This window comes from Rousettus aegyptiacus, unplaced genomic scaffold (assembly GCF_014176215.1).
Source record: "Rousettus aegyptiacus isolate mRouAeg1 unplaced genomic scaffold, mRouAeg1.p scaffold_m13_p_16, whole genome shotgun sequence".
Lineage (NCBI taxonomy): Eukaryota > Metazoa > Chordata > Mammalia > Chiroptera > Pteropodidae > Rousettus > Rousettus aegyptiacus.
In genome coordinates, this window is record NW_023416291.1 from 43985111 (window position 1) to 44003251 (window position 18141).

The 18141-nt window shown below is 57.5% G+C and overlaps 1 protein-coding gene across 4 annotated transcripts in view; it reads right to left on the bottom strand.

The window, feature by feature from the left end:
• Positions 1-18141, bottom strand: part of GFRA2 (GDNF family receptor alpha 2) — a 75823-nt gene that overhangs the window by 15490 nt on the left and 42192 nt on the right. The window lies entirely within an intron of this gene.

The following is an 18141-nucleotide window of genomic DNA, read 5'->3' on the forward strand; positions in this document are numbered from 1 at the left end:
GGCACAGCGCAGCGCTGGTGAGCCGGGCACAGAGAGGGGGCGCCGATCCCCCTTGTCCTCTTTCTCTACCTAGGTGTCTCGTCCCCAGCACTGTGCCCGCCACTGGCAAGTGCAAACAGGAACCAGCCTTCCCTGCGTCTAATAGAAGAAAAAAAAAAAAACCTGTTCATCCTGCCAGGGTGGGTGTGGGTCCCACACAAGGCCACGCGAGATGGCCCCCTCTCTCCCTTCCTCACCGCCAGGCTCCCGAGTCACCCCGCTGGACCCCAGGCGAACGATGGCCCCCCCTGCCCCAATGTCCGTGAGGACACAGGATGAGGAGCCCGGGTCCCCAGAGCAGGGCAACATGCACGAGGCCCCTTTGCCAGACCGCGGGGTGACCGACGGTCAGGGCTGCCCTGCTCCCCCGAGACTGCGGCCCGCCTCCTGCGCCCCAGGCCCGCAGCTCGATCCAAAGCACAGGGAGGTGGAGGAGCAGGCCCAAGACCGGCAGACGGACGGCAGAGGGGAAAGGAGAAGCGAGGGAGGCGGCTCGGCCTTCTGTTCCTCCATTCCTCCATTCTCGGGGTCAAGGCGGCCTTGGCAGGCGGGGGTGGCAAACAGGCCATGTCGGAGGATGCCCTGTCCGAGTCTCCAGCAGGCCTTTGATGGCTCAGGTTTCTCTCTGCCCCTCTAGGCATGCTGAAGTCCACGGCGGCCGGAGCCCTCTGCCAGCTTCAGGGACCACACGGTGGCAATTTCCTTCAAGCCTGTGACGCGCTCCACTCCGACCACGGCGCACAGCCTGGTGACCGCTCCCAGCCCAGCCCTGGCAGGTGCCGCCTCCGAGGCAGGTGTCAGCCTTTTCCTCGTGCGCGCCGAGCCAGCTGGGAACCTCCGCTCCATCCCTGGGCCACAGGCCACTCTCCCCCGCTGAACGCCCTGAGGTCACCGGTCTCTCGGACTCCACTCGCGCTGCCAGGGAACAGACTTTCCTAGATCAGCCCCGGATCGCGTCTCAAATGTCTTCCTTTTCCTTTAAGAGCCTCCACGGGCAAGATGGCGTAAGAGAAAGCAGGAGAGGAAGAGGCAGATAGAGACAGAAAAAAAGAAAAAGAAAAAGAAAAACGGAGAGCGAGCGGAGCAGCATGGACACGCGCCAAGTCCACCTCAGCGAGAGCGAGTCGAGACTGCCGAATGAGCTCAGGGCAGCCAGTGGACCCGTCCACAGCGCCGAACCCTCCCTGGGCTTGATGCCTCAGCAGCTGGAGCCTACTCAATCACAGGAGAACAGCGGGAGAGACAGAGAGAGAGACGCTTGACCCTCGATCTGATTCGGCAGTTGCCAGATTAAATACAGGACGTCTATTTAATTTGAATTTCAGATAAGCAATAATACTTGTTTGGTATAAACATGTCCCAGTGCCGTATCTGGGCCATACTGATACTAACCAGCTTTCCGTTATTTATCTGGAATTCAAAATGTAACTGGGTATCCTATATTCTTGTTTATATCCGGCAACCCTGTCTGATGGACAGATGAGCTTCTGCAGAAGGAAAGAGAGGCAAGCCAGCTGTGCAAAGACCAACCATACAAGCAGAAACCATACAGACCGGGCCGGGGGTGGCCCTCCTACAGGTCAGTGGTCCTAAAGTGTGGTCCACAGACCACAGCATCAGCGTCAACTGGGAAACTGGCGGAAATGCAAATTCTCAGGCCCCGCCCCAGACCTGGGGGTCTGACATTACAGGTCAGGGCCCAGCAGTCCGCGCTTTCACAGGCCCTCTGGGCGCCTGGACGCAGGCTGCAGGGACCCTACGGACCCCATTCCCTGGTGTCAGCTTTCGCCACCCCCACTTTATGGCCCAGTCACGGGAGAAAGTAATGCTTCGGGCCATAGCGTGAAGGCTCATGGGTACTCGGCAAAAAGTGTGCATGTCTGTACACGCACACCCCTCCCTATTCATTCCCACACAGACACCACACGCCTGGACACACACCTCTCCGTTCCGTGCTCTGGTCGTAGCCAAGAGTGTACAGACACCCATGAGACACTCCCTTGATTCATGTTATAAACACCTTCCCAAACACATATACCTTCTCAAATCTCTCTGGCCTTTATAATACTGGGGTGAATTGCTCCCACAGAACCCTAAAACACGGCAATGCTGGCCGATGCGTGGCTTTTTGGTCTGAAGTTCTTGTCGACTTCCCAACGTTTTTGTCATCGTTGTTGCTTCGTTTTTAGGAAACTAATGGGTTCCTACTGGTTGAAGTGGAGAAAGAGGAAAGGGAGCAAATGTTTACTGAGGACCTACTATGTGCTGGACACTGTTATCTCATTTAATATTCTGAAACACCTCCCCCGCCAAGGAGACGTTTTTCACAGTGAGGACGGGGTAGCCCCGAGAGGCAGGTCACACAGACATGGACCCTAGAGCCAGCATGTGCGGGCTGGGCAGCTGGCCATGAGTCCTGGAACACTCTCCTGCCCTCTCTATAACTTATCGGAAACCAATAAATTCCTTTTTAATTTTTCTTAAGCTAATTGGGTCTCTGTCACTTAAAACAGAAAAATTATTGACGGCTACTTAGCTCTGCTCTCTGACCTGATGTGATCTCCTCTGTCCAAGTTCAAAACAGCCAGAAAAGGCACAGTGAAAAGGTCACCGACCAAAGCCCAAACCCCCGAAGGGCCCGACTAACCCACACGGAAGAGCCAGGGGTACGGGAGCGCTTCGCCGAGAGCGACTTGGAAAACGGATGATGAGAAAATACGGGACGGCGCATGCTCACGGCCCCGGGCGCTCGCCCCAGCTCAGCTAGAGAGGAAGGGCTGACAGATGCACCACGGAAATCCCCATCTCTACTGAAAGTGACGAGGGCGTACACTGTGCCAACATATGCGACATCGAATGTGAAATCGTGCTAAGGGATAAAAAGCAGGCGACAATACAGTCCACGCGCCCCGGTTACACGCAGGGAAAACGGTGTGCGTGCACCCCAATAAGACCTGCAGCAAACTTCAAAAGACGCGAACGTAATATGCTGTATGCTAATAAAATTGCTTTAAGATCGTAATTATTTCTTCAAGTTTAATTGAATGGGAACTGTTATAAACAATGATTGTTCCAAGCCTTCCATTTAGAGAAGCCATTATCGGTTCCGGGAGCATCAGCAAATTCAACGAATCCTCTGTCCCAAAACAAAGAAGCAGAGAGAGATGAGCTCAGAGACCGGGCTCTTCACTCTGGGGCAGCTCCGAGTGCTAGGAGCTGGTGGGTTGGAGACAGAGCTTGGTGCCACACTGGGAAATGCAGACTGAGCCCTTCTGGACATGACCAGGCCCTCGGGGCAGGCTGCAGCACATAACAATGCTTGATCTCCGCCCACAGGAGGCCCTGAATTCTGCGAGAATTCTCCCCTCCGCCCCAGCCCCTGTACAGAAACCTAACCAGCCACGAGGTCCCATTTCTGACATCGCGTCATGCTGCCTGGGTCTGAACCGTGGCTCAGCGGCTCACTAGCGTGTGACCTTGCCTAGGTTATTAACCCTTTCCAGGCCTCCGTCGCCTCGTCTGCAAAATAGAGGTGACAGCGGTCCTGGTGAGGGCTGAATGAGACGCCCAATGAGCAACTGTAGGTAAGTGCGTGGACGGAGCCTGGCACGGGGCAGGTGTTCCATGTGCCGTTGAGTCAGGCTGGGGTCACCGCTAACCACTCCAGAACATGGAATACAGAGCAGAGGGCATGAGCTTCCTCTTCAGCACAAAGGGACGCGGTATCTCTAATCTATTAACAAGCACGTCCTGCATCTGTACAATGTCACACCAAATGCTTCCCCCGACATCACCACGTCTTACTCTGACCACAGGTCTCTGAAGTTGGCATTATTACCCTGTTTTACAGATATGGAAATGGAGGCCTAGAGAGGTTAATTAACTCACTTAGCATCACGGCATCAAGACCAGAAGACCGAGCTTCTAATCTCAGCTCCAGGGCCCGTGGCTTTTCCCGCCACCACCCTGTCCCTGCCCTGACCCAGCCATCTCTTGTCCAGCCCTCTGCTCTCCCCTCTCCCAGCATTTTGCAGCCACAAAAGCGGAGAGGTTCATTTCTCTTCTGATGTCCTCCAAGGGACTCAGTGGGGTGCCACCTTCCTCCTTGGCCCCTTCTTCCACCCAGTCTGGAGCTCACCCAGCACCCCCTTTCTCCTCTAGGTGAGCCATGAGAGCATCCGTGAAAAATGACCCGACGAGGACTGTGGTTGAAGCCACTGGACCCCAGCTGACCAAGAGCAATCAATTAGACCCAAGCCACCATCAAGAGACTGACACACCAACCACAGTGGCCCGTGTGAGCCTGCATCGGGAGGGGTTCAGGAGGGTCTGGATGGGGCAGGAGTCATCCCAAGGCCACGGCCTCGCGCACGGGGGCCCAGAGACCGGAGCCGAGACCACTTCCTTCTCCTGGAGCCCGCCGCTGGTTATAGCCCTCTGTGTCCTTCGAAAATACAAGCAGGTGGGCAGGTACCCTCTTCTCCATTTTTTCCTCAACCCCTCCACCTATGTTCCAAACCTATTATTACCCGGTAAGAGGAGAAAAGAATTAAATGTATGCATCATTTGATTTTAATTGAAGGACTGTTCCATTTCATTGAACTGCTAAGTAAGCTGAACAAGAGATTGTGTTTACATAAGCAAACCCCAAGTCACTATAGACTTGCTGTCACATTAAGTCAATACTTATGAAGGCTCTCTATTTAATTATTCAGTAAGGACTGACTTATTATTGTGTTAAGAGTGTGGTTAGCCTTGAGCTAGGTAGCCAGCCAGCTGAAAGATTTCTTTCAACTTTCTCTGAATGCTGATATGGTTCTTGCTGGTGGTATGAGGTTAAGTTTCTTCCCTCTCTCCCTCCCCAACAACCCTCTCCCTCCTCATGCAGAGCAAAAAGCTCCAGGTGCCCCTCCCTCAAGTCCGGGGTGGCCGTGATCCGATGGTGGCCACGGAGCGGACGAGGTCCCCGCCGCCAGTGGTCAGCCTCTCACACGGTTCTCCTAACCCGGTAATTAGTCCCAAGACTCTGACACCTGGGCTCTCATTAGCTTAGTCTCCCTGTTCCTGGGTCTGGGTGTCCTGACCTTGTTCCTCCTGCTCCCGGCGCTGGGGACCTCCTACTCGAAGACCCAGCTCCCTCCCACCTTCGCTGCTTCCTGCGCGGCCCCTCCCTTCAGCCCCCACGGAATGTGTTTCTCAACCTTCACGATCCATCCAAACCCTATTATTCTGTGCAATATTGTTACGGAGACTCCGATAGGTTCTTACATCAAATCGTATTTTCCTGAAACATAACATTCGGGGGAGAAAAAAAAAAAAAAAACCCAGCATGGATGCTCAGCCTAAACTGCAGAGCGACAAGAGAAGCACAGTGAGCAAGGGCACGATCCAAGCCACCCGACCACCTGGCTCGAACCCCAGCCCTGCACTTACGTGGCTACAGCCCTGGGCAAGTCACCCACCCTCTGCGCGCATCCTCATCCAGTAAGGGGATAAAAAGGTCGTCCTTTCTGGCAGGAGCTCCCGAGATTCCTGCACAGCCCCCAGGAGAGGACCGAGCCCAGCACGCTACTCTGGTGGCTACCGCCCCACTACCCCCCGAAAGAGGACTCCCCGGGCTTCGACAGCTCATCGCTTGCCGCCCTGACCCCCACCCGTCGGGGGCTCCCTGCTGATCTCCATCATCTCTGTACCATTCCTCCTCCCCACCCCACCCCCACACACACACCCCCTTATGATGAGCGATGTCAAACCACACACACATTCCCCGACCTCTGCGTTTCACAGACCCCCACCCCGGGGCGCTCCTCCCTTCCCCCAACTGCGTCCTCTCGGACACCACCCCCGGCTCTGGGGCCAGCTCTCCCAGAAGACCTTCTGCGAAGGCTTCGCCCAGCGCTGAACACGTTCCACGAACTCCGACGACTGCCCCTGCACCACCCACCATGTCATAATCCATACTTTTCATATCTGTTTCTCCTACGAAACTATGAGTTCTCTCACAACAGAAGCCATTTTATTCATATTTGAATCTTCGGTGCCCAGAGTAAGAGTGCCTGACACCAATAGGAGGGACTCAGTAGCCACTGGAGAGGAGAAAGGGAGAGAAAGAGGAAAGGATGGGTGATGGGTGGGAGGGTAGATGGGTGGGGGGGTGCTTGGGAGGGTGGATGGATAGATGGAGAGATGGATGGAAAGATGGCTGGATGGATGGATGTGGATGGATGAATGAGGACTATACCTGAAGGGCCTAAATCTAAGCACGGAGAGAGCCAAGAATGGTCCTAACACTTCCCCCTTGAACAATAAAATTGCGAGCAGATTTCCAGCAGGCAGCGCAGCGAAATGCAACAAAGTTGCATTAACCTGGGCACCAAGACAGCTCAGCCACCAAAAACGCCCTTTGCTGTGTCTGTCCTCCTCCCCATCTCAGATCCTGCCTGGCGGTTGCTGGGAACTTGGAAAAGTATCTTGGCTACCTCTTGTAATAGCCATTTGCTTAAGGAGGCCCCAGGGGCCTGCAAGAATTAACACACATCTTTAAGCACCACTCTTAGCATGAAGAAGTGCCTTGAGGACCTACAGAGAAAATCCAGTGGGCCCTGTGGAGAAAGACTGGGTAAGCTGTCCATTCTCCAACAGGCAGAGAGCGGTGGGGACCAGCGGCAGGGTGGAGCGTCCGGATAGAAACACCCGCTGTCTACGAGCCGTGAACCCTGGAAACGCCCCTGCACCTCTCAGCGCCCGACTCTGATACCTGCACAGAAGTCTGGAATGAAACCACACAGGCCCAAGCAGACAGTGACAGTGCATATACGCAGACACACTTCTGGAAAACAGAATTCACTGTCTGCATTTTACGCCTTTTCTCGTTAAGAATAATTTAAAAAAAAAAGGGAAGGAGGCAGGACTATAGCACCCACATTCCTTTCTCCAGCTGACTGGACAGACGCGCTCCCAGCACAGGAAGCTGGAGCAGGGGCAGGAAGCTGGTGCGGCAGAGCAGATGAGAAGCCTGCACATCTCCAGGTAGCAGGAAGGACCAGGCGTGGCTGGCGTCTGCTCTCAGAGAGCGCTGGGAGAAGATACCCTGAGGACCCCCGGCTCCTCCCCACCGTCCCCCATTCCAGGCCTCCCTCCGAGAGTGAATTATGTAGACAAATATTCCTCCTATCAGGCAAATATCTGGGCAGCTATGCCACCACTAAGAGTCTTTTTCATTATATAGACTAATGAGAACACTGTGCTTCTCTGGAGAAATTCATCACGGCAACATCCATTAAAAATGACATTTTTTTCCCTAAACTAACAAAGGAGGTAAGGCTGGGGAAACTGGTTGAAAGGAAATGTTTAGCCGATTCCAGAAACCATCCCCAAATTACTGACCCGCCTCGCTGGCCAGTGCGGCCTCTGTGCCCTGCCTCCGGTGTGGAGCCCCTGCCCGGCCACGGGGCCCCCTGAGCCACAGGTCTGGCAAGGGGCGCGGGGCTGGCGCCTGGGGACACGCCGCCTGAGGAGGACAGCGGAGGCGTGAGCAGCAGCATCGCCGAAGCATATGAGACCAGATTATTTGTGGGCTCAACTTGCTGAGGCAAGATGAAAAATACAGCAAACTGCAGCTGCTGAACTCAGCTTTTTCTCTTTTTCTTCCTCCTTTCTCCTTCGCTGAGGTTAGTGTTTTGCAAAGTTAAAAAAAAAAAAAAAAAGGGCTTTTTTTAAAAAATAAAATAAAATAAAATCTATAAACTGGGGGCTTCCAACCTGTCGGCTAAGGTCAGGCCCACAGAAGCAGCATCTAGGGAGGAGAGAACATGGGCTGTGTGTCTCACCTGCCAGCAAGACGCTCGCTCGCTCACGCACATTTTCACACCCACGCCCACTGAAGGCCCCGCCACCCTGACGCACACAAGGCCGCACAGCCCCTCAGGTAGAATCCTCGTTTCCCCCAGTCGCCGGCCCTACCCCTAGTCCTCGACCCTTGCAAGGGCCCTCCCTGTTTCTACCCTCCAACTCTAAAGCAAGCAACAACTTCAGGTCTCCCTTTGAAATTAGAGGGCTGGGAGCCACACACACTCCGCCACCTCCCCCAGGTGGGCAGTGCTGTACCAGTTCACGGAGCTGCGGTCCACAAATGGATCAGCTTCTACCAGCTCCCCCCGCCGGGAGTAGGCTGGGTGGAAATCAGGGTGGACATGACAAACCACTCGGGGAGAGCAGGCAGTCACTGGGTCGCACTGGATCAGACACCAGCCGTCTGAAAACTGCTACTATAAATTAACGAAACATGAGGACCTGGAGCTCCTGAACTGGAGCCTCTGGCTTCCTCTGAGGTGAAGGTAAAGTGTCCGGGGAGATGATGACCCCCATGTGAACACAGACCGCCAGGCGAGGAACGAGAAGGCTCTTAGCCCATCAAGTGCTTGAATGCATTCACCATAGAACGAGCAGATTCTGGGGCCTGGTGAAGCTCCTCACTGCTTCTACTGAGTCTCTCACACATCGCCTGCCGGGCTCTGCCAAGGAGTATAAGGTACAGGGGAAAGAAAAGCCTGAGCGGAAACTGAGACACGGGTAGGGGCCAACCCAAGGAGAGAGGGAAGGTCATCATGGCCAATGGTGAGACAGGGAGCCAGCAGGGGATCTGCCCATGGGGAAGAATGGACGAGTGGGTTCTGGAGGCAGAATCCAGAGCAATGGCCCAGAGTCTGGATGCAAAGGACGGACGCCTTTCCAGGGCACCTGGGCCCCAGGTGGGGCAGGAGGAACCCGCTGAGGAGTCTGCTATAGACCGAATGCCCGGTGTCCCTCCGAAAGCCACATGTTGAAACTCGATCCCCAATGTATAGGTATGAGGAAGCGAGGCCTTAGGGAGGTGGTCAGGTCATGAGGGTGGAGCTCTCATGACGGGATTAGTGCCCTCACAAGAGAGACCCCGTAGAGCTCCCCTGCCCCTTCTACCACGTGAGGACGCAGCAGAAAGACAGCCGTCTGCGAGCCAGGAACCCGGCTCTCGGCAGACCCCGAACGTGCTGACTCCTTGATCTGGGACTTCCCAGCCTCCAAAGCGTAAGGAATAAATTTCTGTTGATGAGCCACACGGTCTATGATAATTCTGTTACGGCGGCCCAAATGGACCAAGACAGGGTCCGCCACCAACCTCCATTCTCTCCAGTGGGTACAAGGGGCAGGGTTCCCTCAGATCCACTCGGAAAGCTTTAAGCTCCCCCCCAGGGGAATCTGAAGTAGAAGGTCGGTCCCCGAGACTGCTCACTCACTAAGCCCTGCTCCCAGTAAGCTAGCAAGTGGGTTGGCCATAACACCACGGGATGTCCCACTCCCTCTAAAACAAGCTCTAGTTCCTTAATCCCCCTCCTGTGGTACCTCTGGGGTACAGGGTAGGAGGCGGCATCTCACTGCGTCAGCCAAGGGGGAACCACGCGGCGGCTGGCAGAAGGCAGAACTGCCTCGGCAGACGAGGGCCCAGTGCAGGGAGTCAAACAAAGCAGAACAAACGAGGACCGGTGGGGTGCGGTGGGCGGAAAGCCACCAACGATGGCCTAGACTCACCGGGAAACGAGAGGGGCCAGGGGCCGTCAGGGTCTGCACGGAGAGCCACAGGAGGACTACACTCCAAGAGGCACGGAGCATGAAGGGGGAAGAGCAAATCAGGCTGGCGACATCTGACCCCGGGGCTCAAGGAGCACCCCGACCTGCGCAGGAAGGTAGAACCCAATGGGCGGTCTTCCACGGGGGCCTGGTGTTTTGTGGTGTCTCTTCTTGCTGCCCCTTGGCCTGACGGTTGTGTACTGGATGTCTTTAGAGGCAACCTGAATTTCATCTGGATGCTGCTGGTGGTGGAGATGTAGGTGTCCAAAGGAAAGAGAAAGTAGAACCTACCGTTACCCTGCAACGGGGTGCACTGAGGTCTGATAGATGTGGACCTGTGGCAATGCGGAAGGTAGACCAGTCGTACAGCTGCGGGGAGGGCTTCAATACCTTAAATGGCCAGCTGAAACACTCCTCTGTCCACTGATCTGCAAATCGTGGAGAGCGCGACCTGCTGTTGGAAGGCCTTAGAACAGGCCTCCGAGACCAGAAGGCAACCCGGGAAGGGCAAGTCGAGATCTGATGGCTGGCGGACTGCGGGCAAAGGGTCTGCCGGGGTGAGGGCTGACATTTTAACGAAGGTATCCAGGACCCCAACACAATGGCGGTCTGTGTGCATGGAACTGAACATAAAAAGAAATAAAAAATAATGATGCCCCAGGGCGCACTCAGGAGCTGGCACAGGATACAACAGTCTCCTTAGCCTCCTGCCCGACCCTGGGCTCTGATACAGGCAGCGGCACATGTAACGGTGCCGCACGCAGTGGCCAGGGTCATGGCCCGGCCGCACGCCCTGGGCACCGGGCGCCTAGGCCGGGACTTGCTCCCACTCGCCCTCGTCGAGCAGACCTTCCGAAAACCCACCCCTTCTGTCCGCTCCTGCTCTGAGAGGGAGCAGCGGGGACCGCACCCGGCACACAAGGGGACAGGACGCCGCCCAAGCGTCCGTCTTCGGACAGAGCCAGTCAGCGTGAGGACGCTGAGGAGTCGACGACTGACACCAGGCAGGGCGTCCCAAAGGCGGTTTCTGAGTGTGTCCCCCAAACTGAGACCTCAGAGCTGGGCTGTCCCAATGCAGCTCCCGGCAAGGAAGGAGACCCGCGGTCCTGCTCCTAAGACAAGGAACGGACGGACTTGGGCTGCCAGTGACGGGAGACCGGAGGGCCGAGGCGCCCGGCGCAGGGGCCAGGGCGGAGCCCTTCGCGGAAGCCCGCGGCCCCGACCCGGGCGGGGAGAGCTGCAAGGGTGCTGAGCCCGCCCGGGCACTTGGCGCAGAACCTGAAACTGGCACCATGGAAACCAGTACTGTACGCTGTTTGTTTCTATAATTATTTCCTTTCAGACCTGCCTTTGCCTTTACTGAGACTTACCAAACTAATAGCAAACAACGAGATCAAACGGTTGTGTGTGTCCGCCAAGCAGCTCTGAAAGCATCAACGCGTTTAATCCTCACAAACACCTTGAGACAGGGAACACAAAGCCCCCCCACTTTACAGAGAAGGGAACTTAGTCTCAGAGAGAAGACGCGGCTGTGGTTCAGCTGGGACGTGCTGGGGCTGGGACTCGAACCCCTGCCTGTCCGCGGTGCAGGCCCAAGACCACTAGTCCTCTCAGATGTGTGGACGAGACACCACCCTCTGGAGTGCGATGTTGGCAGCAGAATCCAAGACGGGCCCCAAGGCGGGGCGGCAGTCATGCGGGCGGAGCCAGGGCTGCCTGACCGTGAAAACCCTCTGGCCCTCTTCCTCTGAGAACCACATCCGGGCCCCACCCGGAGGGCGCTGGGCTTTGCTGGCCCCCCCGGCCTGCTGTCCAGCTTGGTCTCTGCCCTCAAAATCGTGGTCTCGCTCCAGCTCTTCTCTCTGCCTAGGAAACCACAGCACTCCCTCTCCCAGAATGGACCCCAGTCCACCCTTGCCCATCTAAGAGCCCTGGTACCCTCCACCCTTCTCCTTCTCTCTTTCCTCCAAGAGCCCCCTTAGTATCTCCCAGCCTTTCCCGAGCAGCACCTGCCCATCTGAGCCTCCTCCTACCCACCGCTCATGAACTTTGCAGGGTCTGCCCACCTTGGGGCCACAGTGGCAGCAGCAAGACCACCCTTCTCTGGCTGGTGACCCCCCTGGGAACTGTGGGGGGAGCTACACAGTATAAGCACGTCCCGGGGCTGCCGCAATGCAAAAACGACAGAAATTAACTCTCCCACGTCTGGAGGCCAGAAGTCTGAGATCAAGCTTTTGGCCGGACAGTGCTCCCTCTGACAGCACCAGGAGAGGAAGCCTCCTTGCCTCTTCCCGGTTGCTGGTGGCCCCTAGCCACCCTTGGCCTTCCCGGGCTTGAAGCTTCGTCACTCTGGTCTCTGCCTCCGTCTTCACGTGGCCTTCTCCGTGTGTCTCCGTGTTCGTTATCCCCTTGTTAAAATGACACCAGTCGCTGGATTCAGGGCCCACCCTAATCCAACATGACCTCACCTTGCTAATCGCATCTGCAAAGAACCCATTGAAACAAGGCCACATTTTGAGGTTCTGGGAGGGACACTGCTTAACCCACCCACGCTCACCCGTTGACTTCCCCCTGCCGCAAGAACATGATCCCACCTCCCCACCCCACCCCGCCCGAGACCCTCTGTGTGTCCAGATGGGGCGGCCACTCCTTCGAGGACAGGCTTTCACTTCCCAGGGTCTCCGCTGCTGCTGTCCCCTGCCCTCCACCCCAGCGCCCCCCGGGAGGCAAGGCAGCACCTCCCCTGCCACTGCCGGGGCCCCCTCTGGGTAGGCCCTTGGGGGCTGCCTGGGGGAACAGCACCAGATCCCCAGAAAGGGGTGACTCCTACTATGTTCTCTGCCCTCCGCATGCCCCGTCAGGGACGGACAGCTGGGAAGCCTTGGCCTCACCGCCTCGGGGTCCCAGAATCCAATGCTACGTCACCCAAGGCCAGGTGCGCCCCAGCGGGGCGTTAGGGAGACCGCACTGGATGCAGCTTTGGTAGCCGGCCCGCTGTAATGGGGTCCAGTGCGCCCACACAGCGCTGCCACTCCACGGCACTGGCCTCGGGGCTGGGTGTCACTCGGTCTGGGGTGCAGGCCCCTCGTCTGCTCTGTTCCCCCCCACAGCGGTTTCTCCACGCCGACGTCCCATTTCCAGCAACTATCTGGATTCCTGGCAAACGTTCTGACTGTCTTCCAAAGGATAAACAAGCAGGGGTCGTTTTAATAGTACAGATGCCAGCTGGATATTAAAACGAAAGCGTTCGGATGTTCCACACAAGTAAATGACAGATAAATCTGGGCCACTCTCCAGCCTTGGCTCACTCCGTCTCCCATTGGAAGGATTCTAGAGTACGCAGAGAAGGTGAGGCTACCAACAAACAAAACCCACCTTGCGGTGGGTCTGGGAAGTGGATGAGCTTGTCAGGCCGCACGTGCCAGGACCTCTTTCTCGGGTCCCTGCCCCAAGCTGATCTGAGACTCGGGCACCAGCGCCAGGCAGGGTGTGTGCTACGTACCCCCGTTGCCAGTCCTCACCGTGATCACCTAGACGGCCAGAGAAAACCGGACACCCAGGCCCCGAACCCGGTCGGCTCGGGGAGGGACCCAGGAATCAGAGTTTGAACAAGCACCAGGGTGGACAGAGCCGCGTCTGGGGCGTCAGCCTGGCCTCGCGGTGAACACAGCCCGGGGGCCCCACCTGCTTCAAGCTTCTGCTCGGCCTCAGAAGCCGCGCGGTGTCGGGCAAGTCCCTTGAAGCTTCAGGTCCTCGGGGTCCTTATCTGAACACGGAGGAATAACAGCAGCACCTACCTCACGGGTCGCAAAGAGCACGTGAGGTCAGGCGTGGAAACGCCCAACAGTTCCGCAGTGCCTCTCTCAGGAGGACTCTATCCCTGTCGCCGGCCTTGGAAGGGCACAGCCTTTTGGGCAAGCCTGCCTCCTGAGAGCGCGGCATTCCCAGTGTCCTCTACAGGGCAAGGGGCAGGTCCCTCTGGCCGCCTTGCTCTCTGGGGTCCGGACAGCAAAGATCGGTTACTTAGGAGGCCTGTGCCCAGCAGACCCCAAGGGGCGCCCACCACGTGAGGCAGACCAGGACCAGGGCAGGAGAGACCAGCCAGCCCCAGAGAGCACACCAGGTCCAAGGAGAACAGATCGCCCAGGGGGAGGTTACCCCATGTTTCTGTCCCTTCGCTGCTGTGGGCCGTTAGTCGGTGTCGATAAAGAATTCGGGCTGATCCCAGCTGTGCTGTGGGGTATGAGAAAGCGGAGAAGTGTTCCACTGGAGCCTGCGTATCACAGGGGAGCAGGGCCGTGCCACCCCTTTAGGCCCATGGGGAGCGGCAGTGGTCACCAAGAGAGATCCCCAAAGGACGAGGTCCCACCCAGGACACAAGGCGGGGGCCCAGGAGGCCCGCCTGCTCTTCCTTCCACTTAGAGGTTTTCTCGTTTTACAATTCCATGGAGCCTGGGTTTATTATTATTAAAGGAGGAGGCAACTTCTTTACGGAAGCAGCACCTGCAGTCCAGAAACACGGTAGGGGAGATGCTGACACAATCCAGACGTCACGCAGTCCTGCTCACGTGGAGCCCTCCCCGCGTGCCGGCACACACCTGCATGCACTCCCGCAGGCTCGCGCGAATGCACGCTCATCCCCCAAGAACACGCTGTCTCCCCTCCCTCCACGCCCCACCCTCCTAACGGGCTCGGTGCCCTGGGCGCAGTCGCCTGGGACTGACTCCCTCCTTTCTGCTCTTCCCATCACAAGTAGGAGACCACGTCCCACCCCGGCCTGCCAGCCCGGGGGCCACGGACCTGCCGTTAGACACGGGAAACCTAGAGCGGGAGACACAGTGCCCAAGACGCACGTGAGAGATGAGCTGTCTCAGGGCCCGCCCCGCACCCCAGGATCCAGGGAGGGGCGTCCTCTCTGGGCCGGAAGAGGAGGAATCGTAAGGGTATTGCAAGGGCTCTCTGACTGCTGCGGCCCAGGAAGCCACCCGAGAGACCAGCGGGAGCCGGGCCGCCCGCTGCCCGCCCAGCGAGCCGGGGAGCTGAGGCCGGCCCAGCCACGCCACGCGCAGGCCCCGCCTCCCGGCTTGGCCACGCCCCCTGCCCCCCACACCCCGGCCGCACGCATGCGTACGGCGCCCGCGGACAAGCGCACCCGCATCTTCTCACGCGAACTCACTGAATCGCACAACAAAAGGAAAAGCCCTTCCCTTGTCGACCTCCCTGAGAGGCATGAGCCGTGTTCGTGCCCTGAGCCCACAATCCTGCTCACACCACGTCCTCCCGCCTCCCCCGCCCCAAGCCCCCAAAACAAGGCGAGTCGCAGTTGACGAAACCCAAAAGTTGGGGTAAGACTCATTTCATTCGGCCCCTTGGTGTCCAGATAAAGAGCAAGCCCCCAGAGGTGACACGCACCCCCCCCCCAGAGAGAGGGGGCCAATCTGGGGGTGGGACCCAGGCGTCCTGGCCCGGCGCCGGTCCCTTCCGCCGCACTGCCCGCGCTGTCAGGAGTTATTCCTGCCTGGTCCTCACAGTGCCCTGCGAAGGCCGGCATGTCTGCCTTCTTCACCGCCTCGGTGCTGGGTGTCACGCAGTGGCAAAGCGACAGCTCCCGGATGAGACCAAAACCCCCGAGACCACAACCGCCCTCGCCCCAACCCCCGGGCCCGCGCGGTCCCTGACAAAACGACAGGGCGAAACTGAGTTGTCACCCAAAGTCATCAGGGGAACTGAGAACGATAACAAGGATTCGGTCACATTCCGCTGCAGAGAAAACAGCGCTGGCCTACCCTTATCCATCTCGACGGCCAGCTCCGGTTCCGAAAGGCCTTAATGTGCTCTCGTGTCCCTTTTCCAAAGTCATCTCAAAAATATATATTTTTAATCTAAAAGGGCTCTGGCATAATAGCACTTTTGTAGGTCACTCATCGGGCAGCCCACGAAGAGTAAAGGGAGCCACCTGCACAGCGTACAAAGTTTGTACACGGAAACGGATATTTTACTCCTGAGAAAATCATTTATCTCCTCGCTGAAAGTGTAGCGGCTCCTAGGACATACCTGGTTCTAACACAAAGGCGCTCTGATTCTTTGTTCCACAGAAAACCAGAGAAAGAAAAAGAAAGGGTGAAAGAAAGAAACTCCCAGCAGCAAACGGGACCTTCGGCAAGAGGTGACGGCAAACACAGTGAAGGAAACGGAAATACTAGAAGAGCAAAACACAAGGACTCTAAACTCACAGTCCCTGGGGCTAATTGGTGTGGGGCAAACAGTTCCAGACGAGTCGGTAACACCCGAGGCATCATGGAGAGAGGTATGTTCTCAAGGAAAGGCTAAGTTATTGACTACGATCTCTGTTTAAGGAGACAAAGAGCATTCGAGAACTCCACGAGGACTTATTACGCCCTGCACGGTGCCGGGCCTGGCGGGGAGGCAGGGGGACGTGGCAAGCCGCGGTGCGTACCACAGGAGAGGCCGGGGACGCGCGGCCCTCAGGACGAGCTGGCCGGGGACAGGCAGACGCGTCTTGCCTTCCTCGAGGGGCAGCAGAACGAGAGAGAATTAAAAGGGAGAAAGGTGTTTTTCCTCCCCTCTTCATACACCATGTGTCCTTTCTAGAAAATGGGCAGGATTTTGAGGCCGAGAAGCCCGGGCGTTCTCGCCACTAAGAGGAGAACTTATTTTCAGAAACCTCACAAAGGCAGGACAAGAGCTGGGGACGCCCAGGGCCCGGTGACGGGAGGGCAGAGAAGGCCGTTGGGCAGAGAGAAGGTTGCTCCCCCGGGCCAAGAGGAAACCTGGGCCCCTGTCCTGGGCCCAGACGAGGGACCTGGAGAGCTGCTGAGCAAAGAGGCCCATGGCCTAGACGGTCCAGGGTCAGTGGCGTTTACAATTGGGGGGGCGCAGCAGATGCCAGAGGCCCAGCCCCATTGTGGGGCTCGCTGAGAAGCAACACCGCAGGCTGAAGTCAGCCACCCCCGCCCTGCAGGTCTCCTCTGCTGGGAGCCAGGACCCTGCAGGCCACATACAGGGAAGCTCCACCCACCGGGATCTCGTTTCCTGCTGGCCGGAGCGGGAGGGGAACCTGTAGCCCATTTAGCAAAATCAGGAAATGTGATCTGACCCAGAGTGCCGTGGAGTAAAGTCCACACATTTCACAAGTGCACTCATCCTAAGAATAGCTCCGAGAAGGGCGAGGACAACGTGGCACTAGAGATCAGGGCACAGAGCACAGCTCCCCGGAAGACAGAGACGCTTCGGAGGGGCGACCTCGAGGGGTCTTCTCAGGTGAACGGGCACTTTCTGTTTTGTTAGGAGGACGTGCCAGGCAGGGGACCCGTCCCTGCGGGATCCCAGAGGGAGGCAGGAAGAGCAGAGGCATATTGTGCATCCGCACAGACCCCTGGGAGAGAGAAGTGCCAGGGAAGGGGGTGCAGACGGGGGCTCAGACCCCAGACTCTTGTGGACTGAAGGCTGAAAGGCCCTGGGGTCTGAGCACTTTGGAAAGTTCACTCAGAGGACTTATCTGACGGCTGCTCGCTGAAGGGCTGTTCGATTGCGAAATCCATCCCCGAGTGTACGCTCTGCGAGAAGCTGCAGGAAGCACACATCAGGAGCAGCAGCCACCCTCCAGACATTCGTACCCGCCTCCACGCCCCAGCGACCCCGGCCTGCAGCCGGCGGGCCCTGATGCTCCTAGAATCCCCAGGCACCCACCCCAGGCCAAGCCCCTGGCCTGCCCGCAGCCCGAGATCGGGGAGGAGGGTCATTTCCAATTAGAAGGAGCAGATTACAACCCTGGCACCGATCCACGGTCTCCGGTTAGAACAAGGGCTCGAAGCCCACAGTCCCACCACCTGGCCTTCACCCAGCAACTCACACCTGAGCACGTGCCCTTTCAATGCTCCGAGGAGAGAGGACATGAAGGAGAAGACAGCCCTGGCCCTTCCTCCATGTGAACCACCTGGCAGGTGATCCCAACAGAGCCCACGGATGAGCAGGGGCCACTGGAAACCCTGATCTAGTTAAAATACATCTATCTGCAGCGGTCAGAAAATAGCCATCTACAGCATTACTTTCAGCTATAATGGAAAACTGATGGCTTTTATCTCCCCAACTTTATGACTATTGATGGGATAGAGGCTGAGGTTTGATGACCATTTAATAGCCGACCCTGGGCAGTTAGAGGAGCATCAGAAAGCAGGGAAAGCGCCGAGATGATTGTCTGGCAGAGAATTCTCCACTCGGGTCCAGGAAGCAAAACAACCGCCCTCCCCAGGCTCCGGCAGAAGAAAAAAAATCAAAGTCATCATCACTTCTTTCTGCCACTGACCTCTGGGAGGCCGATCCCTGGGGGAGGGGGTGGCGTCCACAGCAATGCAGGGCGTGAGCGCTCATAGAGAAAGGGGGGGAGGCGAGGGGGGCGGCTCTGGACCGGGGACCCCCACAACCCACACACTGCTCCCCGCCACCCCTTCCCGCCATGGACCTGCCGGCTCCTGG